Source organism: Solanum pennellii, chromosome 12, assembly GCF_001406875.1.
Source record: "Solanum pennellii chromosome 12, SPENNV200".
NCBI classification, from domain to species: Eukaryota; Viridiplantae; Streptophyta; class Magnoliopsida; order Solanales; family Solanaceae; genus Solanum; species Solanum pennellii.
Window position 1 is genome coordinate 18,371,087 of NC_028648.1, and position 21,617 is coordinate 18,392,703.

Consider the following 21,617-nt stretch of genomic DNA (forward strand, 5'->3'; position numbering starts at 1 on the left):
TATTAAGATTACTTGTAGTCCTATCGTTCTAGTTCTTGAATAATTGATCTAGGTTGTGAAAGAGATTATGAATTTCCCAAGTCTCTTATCTTAAGCTATGAACTAGTAATGGATTGTGAGGTAGTGATTCAAGTGGTTTTGTTATTATGTATGTTATTGTTGTGTGATGATATTATACCCTTATTTGATTGAGTTAAGGGTTGACGATAAGACCTTGATGATGTATAATGAAGGAGACTTGGTAAGTCTTGTGAGCTGAACTCTTTACTTCAATTATGATTAATTGTGATTAAGTGATGATGTTTTAAAGAAGTATACCTTGTATCAATATTTATAGGGTTGGTATGATGTTTAATTGATTTTTCTTGACTATGGTAATGTGAGGTTTTGTCTAAGATCTAAATCTTATAGGGATGGTGATAACTAACCAATGTGCCTTATAAAGATGTGATTATGTAAATGTGCAAACCTCACTTGTATGAATTGTAATGAAAGGACTATACTCATGCAATTCTTATTGAGATATGATGATGATGATTATACAAGGGATAAACCCTATGACCTACATTAAGCTATGACGATTAATGAAGACATTAAAGAAATTTCAAAAGGGACTCTTGCTTAGCACAGAGTTCAAAACTTGTAAAGAGACCTTGGATAGGTAGTATGTAGTACAAAGGGTCCAAAAGTCTGGTAACGGAACCCAAAGGACAACCCAAAGGGTCCTTAGGGAGTACCCAAACAAGGGCGAGTACGCTTCTTAGCAGCCTGCTAACAGGCATATTGGAGGACCAGGTGCGTGATGCAGAGCCCTTATGAGGTGTTCATCGTCAAGATGTGAGGGGCAGCGTCGCGATGCGAGGCTTACACGAACCTCACTGCATCAACAAAAAAATTCATAAAAATAATGGGAAACGGCCCCGCGACGTGCAACTACTTCCAAGATTCGTTAAAGTCGTCTTTTTTTTAATTTTACTCCATAAATAGACCCATTTAAGTAGAGGGTCTTTGGGGTATTTCATAGGAAGACTACATATTGATTTTAGGTAAGTTTTAGAACACTTTTACACGTTCCAAATTAAATGAAACAAGTTTTCTGTGATCTCTCTTAACAACAATCTCTTTTCTAAACTCCAATGAAGAACAACAAAAGCTTAAGGCAGAAGACGTAGACTCTAAGATTTCCAATCAAATTTAGTGGATTATTCGTCTATAAGGTATATGTATTCACTCTTGGGATCCTTTTGTCACATCCGAGATAACCCCCTATACGTAATCGGCGTCGTCATCCTCTTTGAGGACTAATGCAATCCTCTTAGTCTTACTTCATTGCATTCATCGATTAAAAATATGAAAGAATTTAAATCTGTTCAACTACATGTAATCGGAGATTTACATAGACCTCTACATACAAAAAATCATAATAATATCGAGTATACATAGACTCGTTCTTATAAGAAGATTACATAGTCTTCTAATTTATTTCACACATTTATATAGTAAATAAATAGAGTCATAAATCCATCTCATCTCATAAACCATCTAAACAAGGACAATAACATTGGGCATAGCCCTAAATCAATAAAAGTAAGTCGCATATAGGCTTTATATAACTTTGTCTCAAATAGGAAATAGATTCAATACAAAAGTTGTAGTTACTAAGTAACTTCGCAAAGAGATATTGGAACCTTCCTTGGGGAAAATGAGGACCTACCACTTGGATGAAAGAATATCCAAGCCTTCTTTCAAATCACCTCAAATCAACTTCAACTACCGGAACCTAAAATGTTTGGGAAAAAAAGTAGAAAATGGGATTGGTACGCCATACACACTAAGTATGAGACCATATGCACAAATACCAACAAAGGATGCTAGAAAGGGACATTTAATGAAATCATGTCATTTAGGACAATCCTTTGAACATACTAAACAAATTAAATATATCATATGCACGTCATCATACTTAAACCCATAATCTCATATAAATCTATCATCACGTAATAATATCACAAACATGAATAAGAGTAAACATTTTAAATAGCAAAGAAAAACAACCAACTATTATCCTTCAGAAGGCACAAGTACAATGACCAAGCAAAGCCCCATAACCCTACTTAATCAAGTAACCCACCAAAGATCATAATTAGCAATTCACTTCACATAGCGTAGTCTTCCATCTCCCATATTATTCTTTCTTTAACAATGATAACCAATTTCATATTCATAATCATCTTATTCAACATATAAAGTCACTTACATTATATCGTCACTTATATATATATATATATATATATATATATAATATTAACTTCTCAAAGCTTCTATCAAGGAAAACTAGTGTAAGGCATAGGTAGAGTCACATGCCCTCCCTAAACAATAGTCAAACCCCTCAAGTCACTTCAATTAGTCTATACTTAATTTATTCATTTTAGTTTAGTGAACTCTTTCCTTAACCAACATAGACCACATGAGCTAATGTGGAATCCGGTGTCATAAAACCTTACACCGATCGAACGTAGTCTACCGGCCAAGGAAGAACCTAACATAAACGTATCTATCAAGGTGGATCAACAAACTAGTATCCTATGGTGTCAATTTACTTTATGGAACTTGGGATGAGAAGTATGGAAATATAAACTCTTCACCTTACCTTGGGTCATGAGACTATCCACCCCGTGAGGACCGTAGTGAACCTTACCTTCCTTATGTAAGAAGGTGTCACCACCTCACTTACAAGCTCACTCGGTGCTAAGCTATGTACCTTTATTGAAATTCTTTGTCTTGTTGTAATTATAACATAGTTTAGGTCATAGGGACTAACCCTTGTATATTCATTATTATATCTTAATAAGAATTGAATGAGAAATAGTCCTTTCATTCACAATTCATATGAGTAAGGTCAACCGTTTGCATATCACCTCTTAATAGGTTACATAATTACAAATTTTCATTCTTATGGCATGTACAACATAAACAACCTCACAAGAAAAGTATCAGACACTTCAACTCAATCATCATACCATCCTTTCACTCAAAACAAGACTTCAATACATTATCATAACTTGATGACATTTAACCATAATTAAAGTGAGAATTAGGATACTCATAGATTAAGCAAATTTGGGTCGTCACACCAATGTAATTCAATAACCAACATGATAGTGAACTTAGAGGAGTCACTATATCATGATTCAATACTAAACTAAAGCTTCAAAACATATTATGTAAATCTATCATCTTAACCTAGATCAATACTAAAGAACTAGCATGAAGGACTTCAATTAATCAATATTTATTCATGATCAATGTAATAACAACCATTAAGGATGATTTAACCAATAATAAAACCAATTACATAAAACCCAACATAATTCATATTAAGATCATGCATAGGTTTAAGGGTTAAGGGTCATAATCTACAATCTTGACCAAACCATATCAATTAATCCTAACCGAGTTACAATACATGATAATCTACTCATTATAACCCAAAGAAGGCATAAACAACTCCATTCATGACATAAAATTCATAATTGAATGAAACCCATATGGAAATTAACTTTTTGGAAAACCTTTGAAGGAGCCCTTTAAGGAAAGAAGTCTCAAAGGTGAATTAATCCCACACCATAAGATTGGATGACCTTTTGATGGTTAATTTTTCCTTAACCAGCCCCCAATTCACCTCCCAAGCTAATCTCCAATCGTGTCTTCCAATAGAGAAAGAATATAGAGAGAAGAAAGAGAGTTTATTTTTAGTGTTGTCCTTAGACTAATGAGGGTTGGGGTTATTTATATGAGCGATTATATTACTTAATTAGTCTTCCTTTAATCCCTATTTACCTCTAAATCTCTTAGTTAATCAAATGAATTTGACTTGAAACGTGCAGGAACATGCATACACCATTGACGAGACCTTGCTCGAATGACCGTTGGTCCGTCGACAGTCCGTGCTTCCCATATGTATGTTCGGTCAGAGACTTGTGCAATTAGGGTTTTTCTTCATTTTGTGGCCACGACACCCCGTCGAGCCACTGACGCCTCGTCAACCGCCTTCAGTCGCATGTAACAGTAGTTAGGTAAGCAAGATCCTTCAAGAATCTTTATATGTGTGGGATGACGGTGGCCTCTACGCCCCATCAACCCCTTCGTCAAGGCACACTACCTGGCAGTGTTGCATTCCAAGATACAAGGGTCCTCCTCAATGGATCTTGTGGTCTTTGGAGAGTCGTACCTGGACATTTCAATCACGAAACATCCCTCACAGGTGTTACAACTATTTCTTGAATATTTTGGTTCTTCAACACCTTAACTGTTCTATATATACTTAATTCGACTTAGAATAGTGATTAGAACTCATGGATCCTAGTTTATGTTTTACGACATGCCTAGGGGGATTTGAAAAATGTTGTATTATCCCCCTCACCCCTTACGAACATTCGTCCTTGAAGGACACTAAACACTCTTTTAAAGGAAGGAATAGAATCAAAACTATCATCTCAACCCATTCAAAATATCAAATTAGCATTAATCACATCATTTCAATTAGGCAAACTTCAAAACTCAATTTATCACACATAGGCTCTAAATTTCATCATGAGGTACCTCCTTCTCACGACACACTAGAGCTCATCATTCATTACATAAGTCAATTAGCACTATGTTTATTTCATCATCATGCTACACATAAGCTCCACAAAGACTCACCATATCAAAATGCATAACTAACTCAAATATGCAAAAAGTAAAACAAATTCCAAGCCTTCAAAGCCAACTTATAGTGCCTTCACTGTATGCTTACTGTGAAGTCCCCAAAATTTTGGATTTTTTTGCGAACTTCTCCTAAAAATCAAGAAATCCTAATTCCTAGCCATAATTATATTATTAGAAAGAATGACTAACCTTAATCATTGAAAAGATGAGGATAAAGGGTCTTCATGTTGGCCTCGTCCCCCATGTTGCACCCTCAACTAGGTGGTTATTCCATAACACTTTTACGCAAGCCACCTCTTTTTTCCTCAACCCCCTCACTTGACAATCAAGGATTTGAATCGGAACCTCCTAATAAGAGAGGTAACCTTAATTCCAAGGCCTTCAATAGGAAGAATAGACTCGGGATTCTTGACACACTTCTTCAACATAAAAACATGGAAACCAGCTGAACCGAAGCTAAATCATTTGGGAGTTTCAAGTGATAGACAACCTTATCAACCCTTTCAAAAATCTCATAAGGGACCACATAACGAGGACTCCAATTCCGTTTCTGGCCAAATCTAACCACCCCCTTCATTGGTGAAATTTTCAAATACACCTTATCACCCTCTTAAAACTCCAAATCCCTCCTCCTATTGTTGGCATAGGACTTTTGTCGACTATAAGCTGTTTGCAACAAATTTATTATTATACGCACATTCTCCAACGTCCTATAAATAAAGTTGGGACCAAGAATCGATGGCTCTAAAACTTCAAACAACCCTATAGGATCCCTGCACCTCCTACCATTAAAGGATTCATAGGGAGCCAGGGATATGGATGAATGAAAGCTATTATTATAAGCAAATTCCACCAACGACAAATGATTATCCCAACTTACTTTAATATCAATAATGCAAGCTCTAAGATTATCCTCAAGGGTTTGAATAGTGCATTCCGCTTGACCATCCCTTTCAGGATGAAAAGCGGTACTCAATTTCACCTTAGTGCCCAAAACTTCTTGGAATGACCTCCAAAATCTAGATTTGAATTGTACACCCCGACCCGAAATGACGGATAACGGAATACCATGGCAGCACACAATCTCATCTTTGAAGATCTTTGCATAATCTTCCGTCGAATATGTGGACTTGACGGGAATAAAATAAGCGGACTAAGTAAATCTACCCACAATCACCCATATGGAATCATATGACTTTTGAGCCCGAGGAAACCTTAATACAAAGACCATATTAATGTCTTCCCACTTCCAAGTAGTTTGGATCTATTGTAGTAATACACTCGACTTTTGATATTACGCCGTTGGCAATTTGGACACTTAGCAACAAATCCTGCTATGTTCTTCTTCAAACCTTCCCACAAATATACCTCCCAAAGGTCATGGTAAATCTTAGTTGAACCCGAATGAATGGAGTAGTGGGATCCACGGGATTCATCAAGGATCTGATCCCTTAACCCATAAATATCAGGAACACATAATCCCCCTTGGTACCTAAATACACCATCCCCCTGAGGAGAAAAACTCATTCATCTTGCCAAGAACTGATTCCTTCAACTCCGTCAATAGTTGATCAAGGTGTTGTTTGGACTTCACCTCAACCACCAATGATGAATCGGAGCTATGATGAATCATAGCACCACCTTTTGGAGAACTCTGAAATCTCACCCCCAATCTAGCTAACCTACGAACATCTTTCACTAGGTCTTTCTTTGCTTCAATTACATGCGACACACTACCCATAGTCACACGACTTAGGGAATCCGCAACCACACTGGCCTTGCTGGGATAATATAAGACACTCATATCATAATGTTTCAACCACTCTAACACCCTTCATTGCCGTAGATTTAACTCATATTGAGTAAACACATATTGGAGACTCTTATGATTGGTTAAAACATAAACATGGACACCATACAAGTAATGCCTCCATATTTTCATAGAAAACACCACGGTCGCTAACTCAAGGTCATGAGTGGTGTAGTTTCTGTCATGCACCTTAGGTTGCCTAGAACCATAGGAAATCACCTTCCTATTCTGCATAAGCACACACCCCAACCTTAGGCGGGATGCATCACAATACACAACGAACCCCTTAGAACATTCCGGTAAAGTCTAACACCGAAGCAGAAGTAAGCCTATCTTTCAATAATAGAAAACTCTTGTCACAAGCCTCTGACCACTCAAACTTTTAACACTTTTGAGTCAATGTGGTCAAAGGAGATGTTATGGATGCAAAGTCCTCTACAAACCATCGATAATAGCCTACTAGACACAAAAAACTCCTAATGTTTGTTCGAATGAAAGGTACAGGCCAATTTCTCACCGCATCTGCCTTCCTTGGTCTACCTCAACTCCCTCACTATATATGATTTTTCCAGGAAACGAAATGACATCAACCAAAACTTACATATTCTATATTTGGCAAAAAATTGATGCTCTTTAAGGGTTTGAAATACTATCCTTAAATGACCCATGTGATCAACCTTTTTTTTAATACACCAAGATATCATTAATAAACACAATAACGAATAAATAAAGATAATTTCGAAACACCCTATTCAGTAGGTCCATAAACGCCACCGGAGCATTTGAGAGGCCAAATGACATAACCACAAACTCATAGTTTCCATGCCGAGTCCGAAAGGCCGTCATTGGAATATCTTTATTTCTTACCCTTAGCTGGTGATACCCCGACCTCAAATCAATTTTAGAGAAATAGCTCGCTCCTTGGAGTTGGTCAAATAAATACTCAATCCGTGGAAGAGGATACTTGTTCTTGATAGTAACCTTGTTGAGTTGGTGGTAGTCAATACACAATCTCAAAGAACCATATTTTTTCTCACGAACAAGATCGGAGCACCCCATGGAGAAATGCTAGGCCTTATGAAGCCCTTGTCTAGCATATCTTTAAGTTGTGCCTTCAACTCCTTCAATTCAACTAGAGCAATTCGATAAGATGGAATATAAGTAGGGTTCGTTTCCGGTAGCAAATCGATACACAAAATCAATTTCCTGTTCGGGAGGAATACCGGGAAGGTCATTAGGAAAGACTTTTGGAAATTCACTCACCACAGGGACTGACTCAATAGGAGGAATTTCGGATCCAATCTCGGACTCTTACAATGTGATAAAGAAACCCTTTTGAGATCATTTTGTATGCCTGTAGACACGATATGAAGAGACCTCTAGGAATAGAATTCCCACCATTCCACTCAATAACGGGTTCATTCAGGAAAATAAATCTCATAACTCTAGTCCTACAATCAATAAAAGCAAAAGTAGCATGAAATCAATCCATACCTAAAATGACATCAAAATCAAGCATATCTTGTTCAACTAGATATACACGAGAAACTCTATTGGTTAAAGAAACATGACAATTTTGACAGACTTTTTTTGCTCTGATGGACTCTGCTACCGGGGTAGACACCACAAAAGATTCATGCAAAACATCGGGTAAAGTATCAAACTTTTTATCTACTAAGGGAGTAACAAAAGATAAAGTAGCACCCAGATCAAACAAGCATACACATCAATAAAAAAGATTCGTAACATACCAGTCACCACATTTAAAGAGACCTCTTGGTCATCTCTAGTACGAAGAGCACATAAGCGGTTCTTTATGGGAGCATCACTAGAAACACTTGTCTGTCCACCCTTATCTTACCCCTTATCATTAGGACAATCTCGCAATTTCTGACCAATCTTTCCACAACCAAAGCATTTGTCCGACCCAAGGAGGCAAGCACCAAAGTGCTTCTTACCACATTCCTTGCAAGGTGGCTTCTCATTAGACGAATCTCCCTGTCGGCCTAGAGGCCCTATAATATCTAGCCTTGGGAAATTTGGATGGAACTTTATTTGAGAACCTCTTCTTTAATCTAGGTTTGTCTTGAATCCCAAGCCGATCTTTAGTACCTCCACCCTCAAAAGACCTTGTCCTTTTTTAATACCTATCCTTCCTTTTTGCTCTAGCCTCTTCAACCCTTTTAGCATGCACCATAAGAAGAACAATATTCATGTTGTCATGTAACATCGCAGAATATCATTTTTCTTATAAGTCATCTGATACACCCGTCACAAATCAACTCATCTCGTCTTTGGATTGGAAACCAAGGAAGGAGCATATTTAGCCAATTGAATGAACTTCAAAGAGTAATATTGAACACTCATACCTCCTTGGCGCAGGTTGATGAATTCCACCACCTTCGCTTCTCACATCTCTCTGGGGAAGAACAGATCAAGGAAAGCCCTCTTGAAGATCTCCCAACTCACCGGCCCACGTTGAAGTGCCCTATTATCTCACATTGCACATGCCAAGTCTGATCCACTTCCTTGAGTTGGTATGAGGCCAACTCGACATTCTCATTGGAAGACAACCCGATAGCACGTAGTATCTTATAGACCTCATCAATGAATTTTTGAGGGTCTTCATTAAACCTAGACCCATAGAAGATAGGAGGATTTATCTGTCTGAAATCCCTAAGTCGAGAAGCCATAGTTTGCTCATGAACTCTAGGTGCAACATCCCGATTAGGTTAGGCAGTCATAGCTTGATCTTGAACAGTGGCGGATTGAGCTTGAGAAATCATGGATTGAGCCATTTGTGCAAGGATAGCCCTCATAAGACCTCCGTCATAGGTGGAGGATTGGCAGAAGCCTGTTCATCAACAACCACCTCTTCAAGAGGAGGACCTGGATCATCACATAGAGGAATTCCCGCATTAGCAATCTCCTCCTCAAGTCTCCTAGATGCATTCCTCCGAGTATTCATCTCCTATAACAAAAATACAAGGTTTAGGTGAAATCATATAAGAAGTACATTCTAGAGGCATGATATAGGATTTCCAAAAGTTTGTCACATCTGGGTTTACCCCTTAGACGTTACCGGCATAGTCATCCTCTTTGAAGACTAAGACAAGCCTCATAGTCTTATATCATTGAATTCATCGATTGAAAATATGGAAGAATTTAAAACTTTTCAACAACATCTAATCGGAGGTTTACATAGAGTCTACATACACATAATTATAATAATATCGAGTATACATAGACTCGTTCATATAAGAATATTACATAGTCTTCTACTTTTATTTCACACACTTACATAGTAAAGAAATAGAGTCATAAATTCGTGTCATCTCATAAACCATTTAAACGAGGACAATAACATTGGGAATAACCCTGCATTAATAAAACTAAGCCGCATATAGGCTTTATTCAACTTTGTCTCAAATAGGAAATAGAGTCAATAAAAAAGTTGTAGTAACTAAGTAACTTCGCAAAGCGAAAATTGGCATAGTCCTCGGGGGAAATGAGGACCTACCACTTGGATGATAGAAATCCAAGTCTTACTTCAAATCACCTCAAATCAACTTCAACAACTGCAACCTAAAATATTTGGGGAAAAAAAGAGAAAGTGGGGTTAGTAAGCCACATGTACAAAGTACAAGACCATATGCACAAATAACAAAAATGAATGCTAGAAAGGGACATTTAATGAAATCGTGTTTTCTAAGAAAATCCTTTGAACATACTACAAAAATTAATTGTATCATATGCACGTCATCATACTTAAACCCATAATCTCATCTAACTCTATCATCACGTAATAATCACAAACATGAATAAGAGTAAACCATGTAAATAGCAAAGCAAACCAACCAACTATAATCCTCAAGAAGCCACAAGTGCAATGACCAAGAAAAGCCCCATAACCCTACTCAATCATGTAAACCCACCAAAGATCATAATTAGCAATTCACTTCACATAGCATAGTCTTCCATCTCATATATTATTCTTTCTTTAACAATTATAACAAATTTCATATTTATAAGCATCTTATTCAACATATGAAGTCATTTACATTATATCGTCATTTATATACAGAATATTAACTTCTCAAAGCTTCTATCAAGGAAAACTAGTGCAAGTAATAGGTAGAGTCCCATACCCCTACCTAAACTAAATCTAAACCCCTCAAGTCACTTCAATTAGTCTAAACTTCATTCATTCATTTTATTTTAGGGAACTCTTGCCTTAACCGACATAGACCACATGAGCTTATGTGGGAATTCCGTGACATAAAACCTTACACTGATGGAAGGTGGTCTATCGGACAAGGTAGAACCTAACATAAACGTATCTATCTACTGGATCCACTAGCTAGTATCCTATGGTGGCAACATAGTTCATGGAACATAGGAGGAGAGGCATGGAAATATCAACTCTTCACCCTACCTTGGGTCATGAGACTATCCACCCCGTGAGGATCATAGTGAACCCTACCTTCCTTATGTAAAGAAGGTGTCACCCCCTCACATAAAAGGTCACTTGGTGCTACGCTAGGTCCCTTCATTGAAATGTATTTTGTCTTTTTGTAATCATAACTTAGTTTATGTCATAGGGACTAACCCTTGTATATTCATTATCATATCTCAATAAGAGTTGAATGAGAAATAGTCCTTTCATTCACAATTCATATAAGTGAGGTCAACCTTTTGCATATCACCTCTTAATAGGGTACATAATTACATGTTTTGATTCTTATGGGATGTACACCCTAAGAAACCTCACAAAAAAAGAATAAGAAACTTCAACTTAATCATCATAACATCATATCACTCTAAACAAGGTATACTTCAATACATTATCATAAGTTGATGATATTTAACCATAGTTAAAGTGAGAATTAGGATAGTCAAGACTTACCAACACTCCTCCATAGTTCATCATAAAGAGCCTTACCATCAACAAATATATTAAACCAATTTGGGTCATCACACCAATGTAATTCAATAAACAACATGATAGTGAACTTAGAAGAGACACTATACCATGATTCAATACTAAACCAAAGCTTGAAAACATATTATATAAATCTATCTTCTTAACCTAGATCAATACTAAAGAACTAGCATGAAGGACTTCAATTCATCACTATTGATTCATGATAAATGTAAAAACAACCATTAAGGATGATTTAACAACTAATAAAACCAATTACATAAAACCCAACATAATTCATATCAAGATCATACCTAGTGTTAAGGGTTAAGGGCCATAATCTAATATCTAGACCAAACCATATCAATTAATCGAAACCAAGTTGCAATACATGATAATCTAATCATTATAACCCAAAGAAGGAATGAAAAAATCAATTAATAACATAAAATTCGTAATTGAATGAAACCCATATGGAAATCAACTTTTTGGAAAAACTTTGAATGGAGCCCTTTGAGGAAAGAAGTCTCAATGGTGAAATAGATCCCATAACTTAAGATTGGATGAACTTTTGATGGTTAATTAGTCCTTAACCATCCCCCAATTCACCTCCCAAGATAATATCCAATGGTGTCTTCCTATAGAGAGAGAAAGTAGAAAGAAGGAAGAGAGTTTATTTTAAGTGTTGTCCTTAGGCTAGTGACGGTTGGGGGTATTTATATGAGGGGATAAATTACTTAATTAGTCTTCTTTTAATCCCCAATTACTTGAAACCTCCTAATTAATTAAATGAATTTAACTTAAAACGTGTAGGAATTTGCATACCCCATCGACGAGACCTCGATCGAAGAACCATTGGTCCATTGAAGGTCAGTGCTGCACATCCGTAAGTTCGGTCAGAGACTAGTACAGGCAGGATTTTTCTTCATTTTTTTTCTTAGTGTGGGATGACGGTGGCCTCGATTCCCCTTTGATCCACTAACGCCCCATCAACCCCCTTTGGTTGTGTGTAACAGTATCTAGGTAAGTAAGAGCCTTCACGAATCTTTCTAAGTATGGGATGACGGTGGCTGCGATGCCCCATCGAGCCAGTGACTTCCCGTCAACTCTGTCGTCAAGGCAAACTGCCAGGCAATGTTGCATTCCAAGCTACAAGGGTCAACCTCAAGGTCTCTTGATTGGTCCTTGGGGAGTTATATGTGGACGTTTCAATCATGAAACATCCCTCACAAGTTGTACACCTATTTGTACCAACCTTCGTTCCATTTCGACTCATAAAACTAGTAAAAAAACTTAAGATACACTAGTCCTTTTATGAACTAATATCCGGACTTCATGGACATTCTTGAATATTTTTGTTCTTAAACACCTTAATTGTTCTATTTACACTTAATTCGACTCAAAATAGTGATTAGACCTCATGTATCCTAGTTTATGTATTACGACATGCCTAGGTATATTGAAATGGTACACCATTCCCCAAGTAGTCTTTTCAAAGATAACTTTTTAGGAAGTTCAACTCTAGGGTTTCTTCTCTACAGAATGTATTTTCTTCCTGACTGTAGATTTATGTATCTCGATGAAAAGTAATTGTTTTCTATGGCTTATTTTGCATGTATTGCTGAGTGTTTGACTTGAAATGATAGATTTTCATGTGAAGATTGTTTATTGTAAATTTTTTGGTTTTGAATAGGTTAGACATGCTATTTAATAATACTACAATGTTGATACTGGAACTAAGACTTTAATGAACTCTTAAATGACCCCTTCCCCTATCCTACATTATGGATTGGTCTTGTAGATTATTTGAAGAATGGTTCTTTGTTATGCTATTGAGTATTGCAATACGTTATGGTTATTTATGTTGTAAGTTGAACATAAATTCTTGAATAAGAAACTTTGAAGAGAGAGGTAAGTATTCTTAGGTCGTGATTACTCTACAATGTTTATGTTAGCCTATAAATCATGATGCTATGTTATGGAAGTATGCATGATGTTCCTATGAATATATGTTGGGCTATGAACATTCTAAATGTTAGATCATGATTAGAATACGAAAATGCATGTTTCTGATATCCTCTTTTATGCTTTACACAAGGTAATTGTGTTATGTTAATCTCATATATGAAGTGTTATGATGAAAGGAAATTCTCGTCTAATCCTAAATACCTCATGATCATGTTTATACAAGGAGTTAATCTCCTATGATTTATGATAGTTTTATGATAAAAGACAACTTAAAGGTTAATCAAAAGAAAGACTTAAGCTAAACACCTATGGACTAGATGTGAGAGGTGTCCCTTCCCTAGTTGGAAGGAAGGTTCACAATGGCTCTCATGAGATAGAGACTGCCATGTAATGCAGAACTATGGGTCTCTAATACATTTCCTAGTTCTTGAACTATGTTGCCACCATAGAATACTAGCTAGTGGATCCACCTAGAAAGCTATGTCATGTTTGGTTCTAATTTGGCCGTTGGACAATCTTCTTTCGGTGTGGGGTTTTATGAGGCCAGATTCCATGTTTAGATCACATGGTCTATGTCAATTAAAGCAAACTTTACCTCATGTAAAATGAAAAACAAGTAAATGAACGTTGACTAGGGTGACTTCAGTAGTGTACATAGTATACGTAGGGGTATGGAAGTCTACCTAGACATTGCACAAGTTAACTGTAAGGGATGTCCTAGGAGATTGTTCTTATGTAATACAAGAACATGAAAGTTATGATGCTTACGATATGTGCTGTTACTCTTATAAAATATTTGTTATGTTGATGAATATGTTATTGGTCTCTATTGTTGTATGAGATGCTGACTACCATGTTACAAGTTATATGAAGAAAATCATACTTGTGGTCTCCGATCTTAGCTAATTGGTTGTGTGGGGTTATGGGGATTTACATGACCATTGCACATGTAGGTTGAGGATGAGATCATTGTTAAGTGTTTAAATGTTATATTTATATGATCTATGGAAGATCAAATGTTCACATGACTCTATGATAATGTATCCATTATTATGACAAAAATTTATGTGATGGAATCCTTCACCTGTACATGTTCTATGGTGTGTGTATTGAAGTCATTCATATGACTTAGCATGTTTTTCAATGAAACGATAAATGATCTTTTTCCGTGCATGTCTTATTTTGTTATGTGCATATATCCATACTTAGTACATGTGGCATACTAAGCACATTTTTTTTATATTAATACAAATGTAGGGTCCGGCCATTAAAAATTACGAAGGTTGATTCAAGAAGCCATTCAAAATTAAAAAGGTTGATTGTAGAAGCTTGAAACTCTTTCTCCAAGTGTTTGTAGGTCCTTATGTTCGGGGATGATATCCTTCATATTCTAGCTTATGAAAAATTTAGTATATTTTAAGAATATTCTATTTCCATTCATGTTCTTGGGATTCTTTTGTATTCATGCCTATATGACATATTGACTATTTATTTGCTAAGCACAGATTTTCACTCTTTAGATGATTTTATACATGTGAGACAAAGTTTTAGAATATCATATACTATTAAGAATGTTAAGTATGAATTCTAAGCACACTTCACATAATTATGTAAAAGTTTTTAAATTTCCGTAAATTTTGAATGATGGCATGTTATGATGAATGCTAAGAGTCTTGTTTGAGTCCTCTGAGAGGACGAAGACCCCAGTTGCATTTGGGGTGTAATATTCGGGTGTGAAAATCTTGATATCAGAGCATGAGGTTAAATATCCTTAGGATCAATGTCTCACTAAAAAACGTTACATATTATCTTGTTCATAGCTGTGAAGCGCACCACAATTATGCATGAGAGGCTATCTGATAACTATGAAACTTTTCTTTTCTTGATACTCCTATGTCATGACCTTAGAGTTTTGACACTAAGTGTCATTTAGCATCTAATTCCTTTCTTTTGGTTTAAGGCGATGAACACAAGAAGGACAGTCACGAGGAGAGTAGGAAATAAAATTGTGAATGAGGGAGCTACTCCCCAAGGCAATGGAAATGCTCCTCAAGTCCATGCTACTGGAAATGAACAAGTTTCGGTGAATCCTCCGGTAATGACGGATGGTGAGGTGAGGGCAACCTGGCTTCAAATGGCCGAATCCATCACCACCAAAGTTAAGGCTATTACGGTACAAGCTAAAAATGATGTTTTTCCTCGAGAGAACAAACATGCTAGCACTATGCCTAGCCGTTTAAGGGATTTTACGAGGATGAATCCTCCTATGTTTTTGGATCTAAGGTTGATGAATACCTCCAGGGCATCCTTGATGAGGTTTACAATATTTTGTTTGCTATGGGGTGAGTACTACTGAGAAGGATGAGCTTGCTGTCTATAAAGTGAAGGACGTGGATCATACATCGTACAACCAGTGGAAGGATAGTAGAGCTTTAGGAGGTCGTCACATGACTTGGGAGATCTTCAAAAATGTATTTCTTGACAGATTCTTCCAAAGCGAGCAAAGGAAAGCTCTGGTAGAGGATTTTATCAACCTTCGTCAAAGAGGTATGAGTGTCAAGGAGTGCTCTGTAAAATTTATTAAACTTTCCAAATATGCTTCCTCATTGGCATCAAATGATAGGGATGAGATTAGTTGTTTTTTAATGGGCGTGGTCAAAGAGCTTGAAGAGGAATGTCGTGCAACCATGCTTCATGAAAATATGGATCTTTTTAGATTGATAGTTCATGCTCAAGAGGTTGAATATAGTCGTCTGAGGAAAAATAATAGGGAAGGTAAGAAGGCAAGGTATTTTGAAAGTAGTTATTTTACGAGTAGTCTTGATGTTCAAGACAAGCCGAAGTTCAAGAAGAGGTTCTAAAATCAGGTTCTTTCTAATCTCTCTAAGAATGAAAATGATATAGGTTCTAATCCTAAACCTCAAAAGAGGAGAAATGTTGATCCACCAAAAGAAAGACTTACTTGTGGTAAGTGTGGTAAGAAACATGTTGGTGAATTCCTTATTTGAACTAATAGTTATCATGGTTGTGGAAAAGGTGGGCATATGGTGAAAGATTGTCCGAGTAAAGATAACGGGAATAGCCAAATTCCACCAAGCATTCCTAGTTCTGAATCTCCAAAAAGGAACCATTTGTATGCACTCAAGGCATGGGGTGAACAAGAGAACTCTCCCGACATTGCGACGGTTATGCTGAAGCTTTCTCTGTTGATGTTTATGCATTGCTTGATGCAGGTGATACTCTTTTTTTTTGTTACACCTTTGGTATATACGAAGTTTGATGTACTTCCCGATGTTTTGATTGAAACCTTTTCAGTTTGTACCCCGATGGGTATCTTTGTGGTTGAAAAAGAGTCTATACGAAAAGTCCTATAATGTTGTCCAATATAGTTACTCTTGTTGATTTAGTAGAACTTGAGATATTTGATTTGATACCATATTGGGTATTGATTGACTTCATGCATGCTTTTCTTCCATAGATTGTAAAACAAGGGTAGTGAAGTTTCAGTTCCCTAATGAAACTATTTTATATGGAAGGGGGGTAATTCTCTACCAAGCGGTCAAATCATTTCTTGCTTGAAGGCTTGTAAGATGATAGCAAAGGGTTTTCTATACCATGTTGTGAGGGTTACAGACCTAGAATGTGAAACTTTTTCTATCGAGTCAGTCCCCGTAGTGAGGGAATATAAAGAGTCTTTGCTAATGACCTTCCAGGCGTTCCTCCATAACAGGAAATTGACTTTGGCATTAAATTGTTACTCGATACGAATCCCATTCCAATTCCTCTGCATAGAATGACTCTGACTTAATTGAAAGAGTTGAAGCTCCAACTCAAAGATTTATTAGATAAGGGTTTATTCTTCCTAGTATTTCTTGATCGGGTGCTCCGGATTTGTTTGTTAAGATGAAGGATGGCTCTATTAGAATGTGAATTGATTATCAACAACTTAATAAGGTCACCATAAATAACAAGTATCCTCTCCCTAGAATTTATGATCTATTTGATCAAATCCAACATGATAGTTATTTTTCCAAGATTAACTTAAAGTCGGGATATCACTAACATAGTGTGAGAGGTGAATATGTACCCAAAACAACTTTCCAAACTAGATATGGTCACTATGAGTTTCTACTTATGTATTTTTGGTGAATAAATGCCCTGGCGGAATTTATGGACCTCTTGAATAGATTTTTCTGATATTACCTCGACTCATTTTTTATCATGTTCATTGATGATATTTTTATATACTCCATGAATAAAAACGAGGATTAGAGTCACATGAGGTTGACCTTGCAAGTCCTCAAAGAATACAAACTCTATGCTAAATTTAGTAAGTTTTAATTTTTATTGAGCTTAGTTGCTTTTCTTGTCCATATTGTCTCTTGTGATGGTGTAGAGGTTGATCCGAACAAGAGGGATGTGGTTACAAATTATCATAGACCTTTGACTACAACATACATAAGAAGTTTCTTGGATATATACGGGTATTATAGAAGGTTTGTTAATGGATTTTCGTCCATTGCTTCTCTTTTAACATCCTTGACCCAAAAGAAGGTGAAGTTTGAGTGCTCGGAACCTTGTAAGAGAGGTTTTCAAGAGTTTAAAGATAAGATTACATTCGCTCTTGTGTTTACCTTTCCGGAGTGTAATGAAGGCTTTGTAGTGTGTTGTTATGCTTCCCGAGTGGTCTTGGGATTCGTCCTCATGCAACATGGCAAGGTGATTGCTTATGCTTCTAGACTCAAAGTTCATGAAAATAATTATCCAACTCATGACCTTGAGTTTGATGTTGTAGTTTTGGCCTTGAAAATGTGGAGACATTATTTATACGGTGTGCATGTTGATGTGTTTACTGACCATAAAAGTCTTCAATATGTGTTTACCCAAAAGGATTTAACTGTCCAACAGAGAAGATGGTTAGAATTGTTGAAGGATTACAACACGAGTGCCCTTTACCTCCCTTGCATGGCCAATGTGGTTGCTGATGCTTTAAGTCGTATGAGTATGGGTAGTGTATGTCATGTGGAGAAATAGAAGAAAGAACTTGTGAAAGATGTTCACATGCTGTGTCGCTTAGGTGTGCGGTTAGAAGATTCTCCAAATAGTGGTTTCATGGTCCAACAAAACTCCAACTCGTTATTAGTGGTGAAGGTGAAATCTAAGCAGGATCTTCATCCACTATTGATGTAGTTGAAGAAATTAGTACTTAGTAAGCTCAATGAGTCATTCTCCTAAGGGGGGATGGTTTTCTTAAGTACCAAGGGAGATTATGTGTATCGGATGTTGAGGACTTGAGAAATCGAATTCTAAAAGAGGCCCATGGTTCTCGCTATTCTATACATCCGGGTGCCATAAAAATGTATCATGATCTTAGATAGATTTATTGGTGGGATGGTTTAAAGAGGGATATAGACAAGTTTGTTGCAAGATGTACGACTTGCAAACAAGTTAAAGCTGAGAATCTTTAAATAGTTGTTTAACCCAAACCACGGATGTTCCTAATTGGAAGTGGAAAGCCATCCATATGGATTTTATTGTTGGGTTGCCCCAAACCCGGAAGAAAAATGATTAGATATGGGTTATAGTGGATAGGTTGACCGAATCTGCCAATTTTATTCCTTTTAAGTCTACTTACATGGCTGAAGATTATGCAAGGATCAACATTAATGAGTTTGTGATCTTTCATGGGATACGTTTGTCCATAATTTCGGATAGAGGTGCCCAATTCACTTCTCATTTTTGAAAGGCTTCTCAAAAGGGTTTAGGTACTCAAGTATAACTCAGTACCGCTTTTCATCCTAAGACGGATGGTCATGCAGAACGTACCATTCAGACCCTTGAATACATGTTATGATCTTGTGTTATTGACTTCAAAGAAAGTTGGGATGGTCATCTACCTTTGATTGAATTCTCTTATAATAATAGTTATCATTCAAGCATCTCCATGGAACCTTTTGAAGCTCTTTATGGTAGAAAATGTTGATCTCCGATTGGATGGTTTGAGGTTGGTGATTCCTCACATCTTGATCAATATATTATCTATGAGGCTATAGAGAACGTTCGAAGCATATGATATAGACTGAAGACAACCTATAGTCGGCAAAAGTCTTATGCCGACAATAGAAAAAGAGACCTTGAGTTTGGAATAGCTGATCATGCCTATTTTAAAATTTCATATATGAAAGGGTTGATGAGGTTTGGTAAGAAGGGGAAGTTAAGTCCCCGATATGTTTCTCCCTATGAGGTGTTACAATGAATTGGGAAGTTTGGCTATAAGTTTAAACTACCTAGTGAACTAGCTTAAGTTCATACGGTGTTTCATGTCTCTTTGATCAAGAAATGCATAGGTGACCCTGCGTTTATCCTGCCTATTGAAGGTTTAGGGGTGGATGAGAACCTGTTCTAAGAAGAGTTTCCAATTGAGATACTAGATGTCCAAGTCAAGTAGTTGATAAACAAGGAGGTTGCCTCTATAAAAGTTTTATGGAGGAACCATATCGTTGAGGGTGCAACATGGGAGGCTGAAGCCGACATGAAGTCCCGCTACCCTCATCTTTTTAATCCTTTAGGTTAGACATCCCTCTTAGTAAAGAAATTAATGAATAATCATGAAATTGACTTTTTTTTCTAAATAGGTGCATGTTGTGGTAAAAGTCATACCTATTTGAATTTAATAAAAAGCTTTCATACTCTATTCTTGCACTTATATGAACTATGAATTCATGTGTCTGCTTAAGATTTTGATATTTTTATTGTCTTTAAAAGAATGATAGCATTGTAACTTCTTGATGCATTTTGAGCTCATGATAATGTTGAGAAGGAAATTCCTCACTATGTGTTATGAAATGTTAAACTCTAATGTGTTTATGCATCATGAATTGAGTTCTATGTGTAATATTATGGTATGTGTTGAAAGAAGTTGCGATGTACTCCTATGAGCTGTAACTCATTATGATTTTATGTTTTTGTGGGTTGGGCTTCTATAATTGAGCCTATTCCGATCCTCCAAAAGATGTTAGTGTCATTCGATGACGAATGTTCCAATGGGGGGGATAATGTACACTCATGAAATGCTATGACTTAGACTAGAACTTAATCTATTGAATAATGTTTCAAATTATGTTTCAAGAACTATATTAATGTAATAAAATCATTTGGAAATGGTTAAATCCAAAACAACAAAGACAAACCTTGACGTCCGAAAATTAGCTAATTTGGACTAGTTGATGTCCCTATGTTTGGTGAAAGTTCCTTGGTTTCAAATGAAGTAAAAAAATTGTAAAGAGACATTGGATAGGTATTATGTAGTACAAGGGGTCCAAACGTATGGTAACGACACCACAAGAACCACCCGAAAAGTCCTTCAGGAGGACACAAACATGGGTGAGCAGGCTGCCTGGAAGCCTGCGAACATGCAGATTGGAGGACCAGATGCACGATGCGCAGTCCTCACGAGGTGTTCTTCCTCAATATGTGAGGGGTATCCTCACGAAACGAGGCTGACACGCACCTCACTTCCTCAAAACAAAAATTCTGAAAAATAATGGAGATTGGCCGCACGACGCGCAGCCACTTCCCTAATTCATTAAAGGCGTGTTTTTGGTAATTTAACTTCATACAAAGACCCATTTATGTGGAGGGTATTTTGGGTATTTTATAGGAAGACTATATATTAATTTTAGGTCAGTTTTAGACCACTTTTAGATGTTCCAAATCTTATAAAACAAGTTTTCTCTGATCTCTGTCAATAACACTCTCTTTTCCAAACTCCATTAAAGAACAATAAAATCTTAAGGAAGAAAACGAAGACTCAATGATTTCCAAAAAATTTCGTGGATTATTCGTCTATAAGGTATGTGTTTTCACTGTTTTGATTCCTTTCCCCAAGAGGTCCTTTAAATGATAAGTTTTCAAGAAGTGCAATTGTAGGGTTTATACTCTACAAAACGGATTTTCTTCCTAACTCTAGATTTATGATTCTCGATGAATAGTAATTATTTTCTATGGTTAATTATGCATGTATTTCTGAGTTTTTGACTTGTAATGATAGATTTTCGTCTGAAGCATGTTTATTATCAATTTGATGATTTTGAATGGGTTATGCCTACTATTTGATAAAATGAAAATGTTGAGAATGGAAATAAGACTTGAATGAACTCTTAAATGACCCCTTCCCCTATCCTACATTATGGATTGGTTTTGTATATG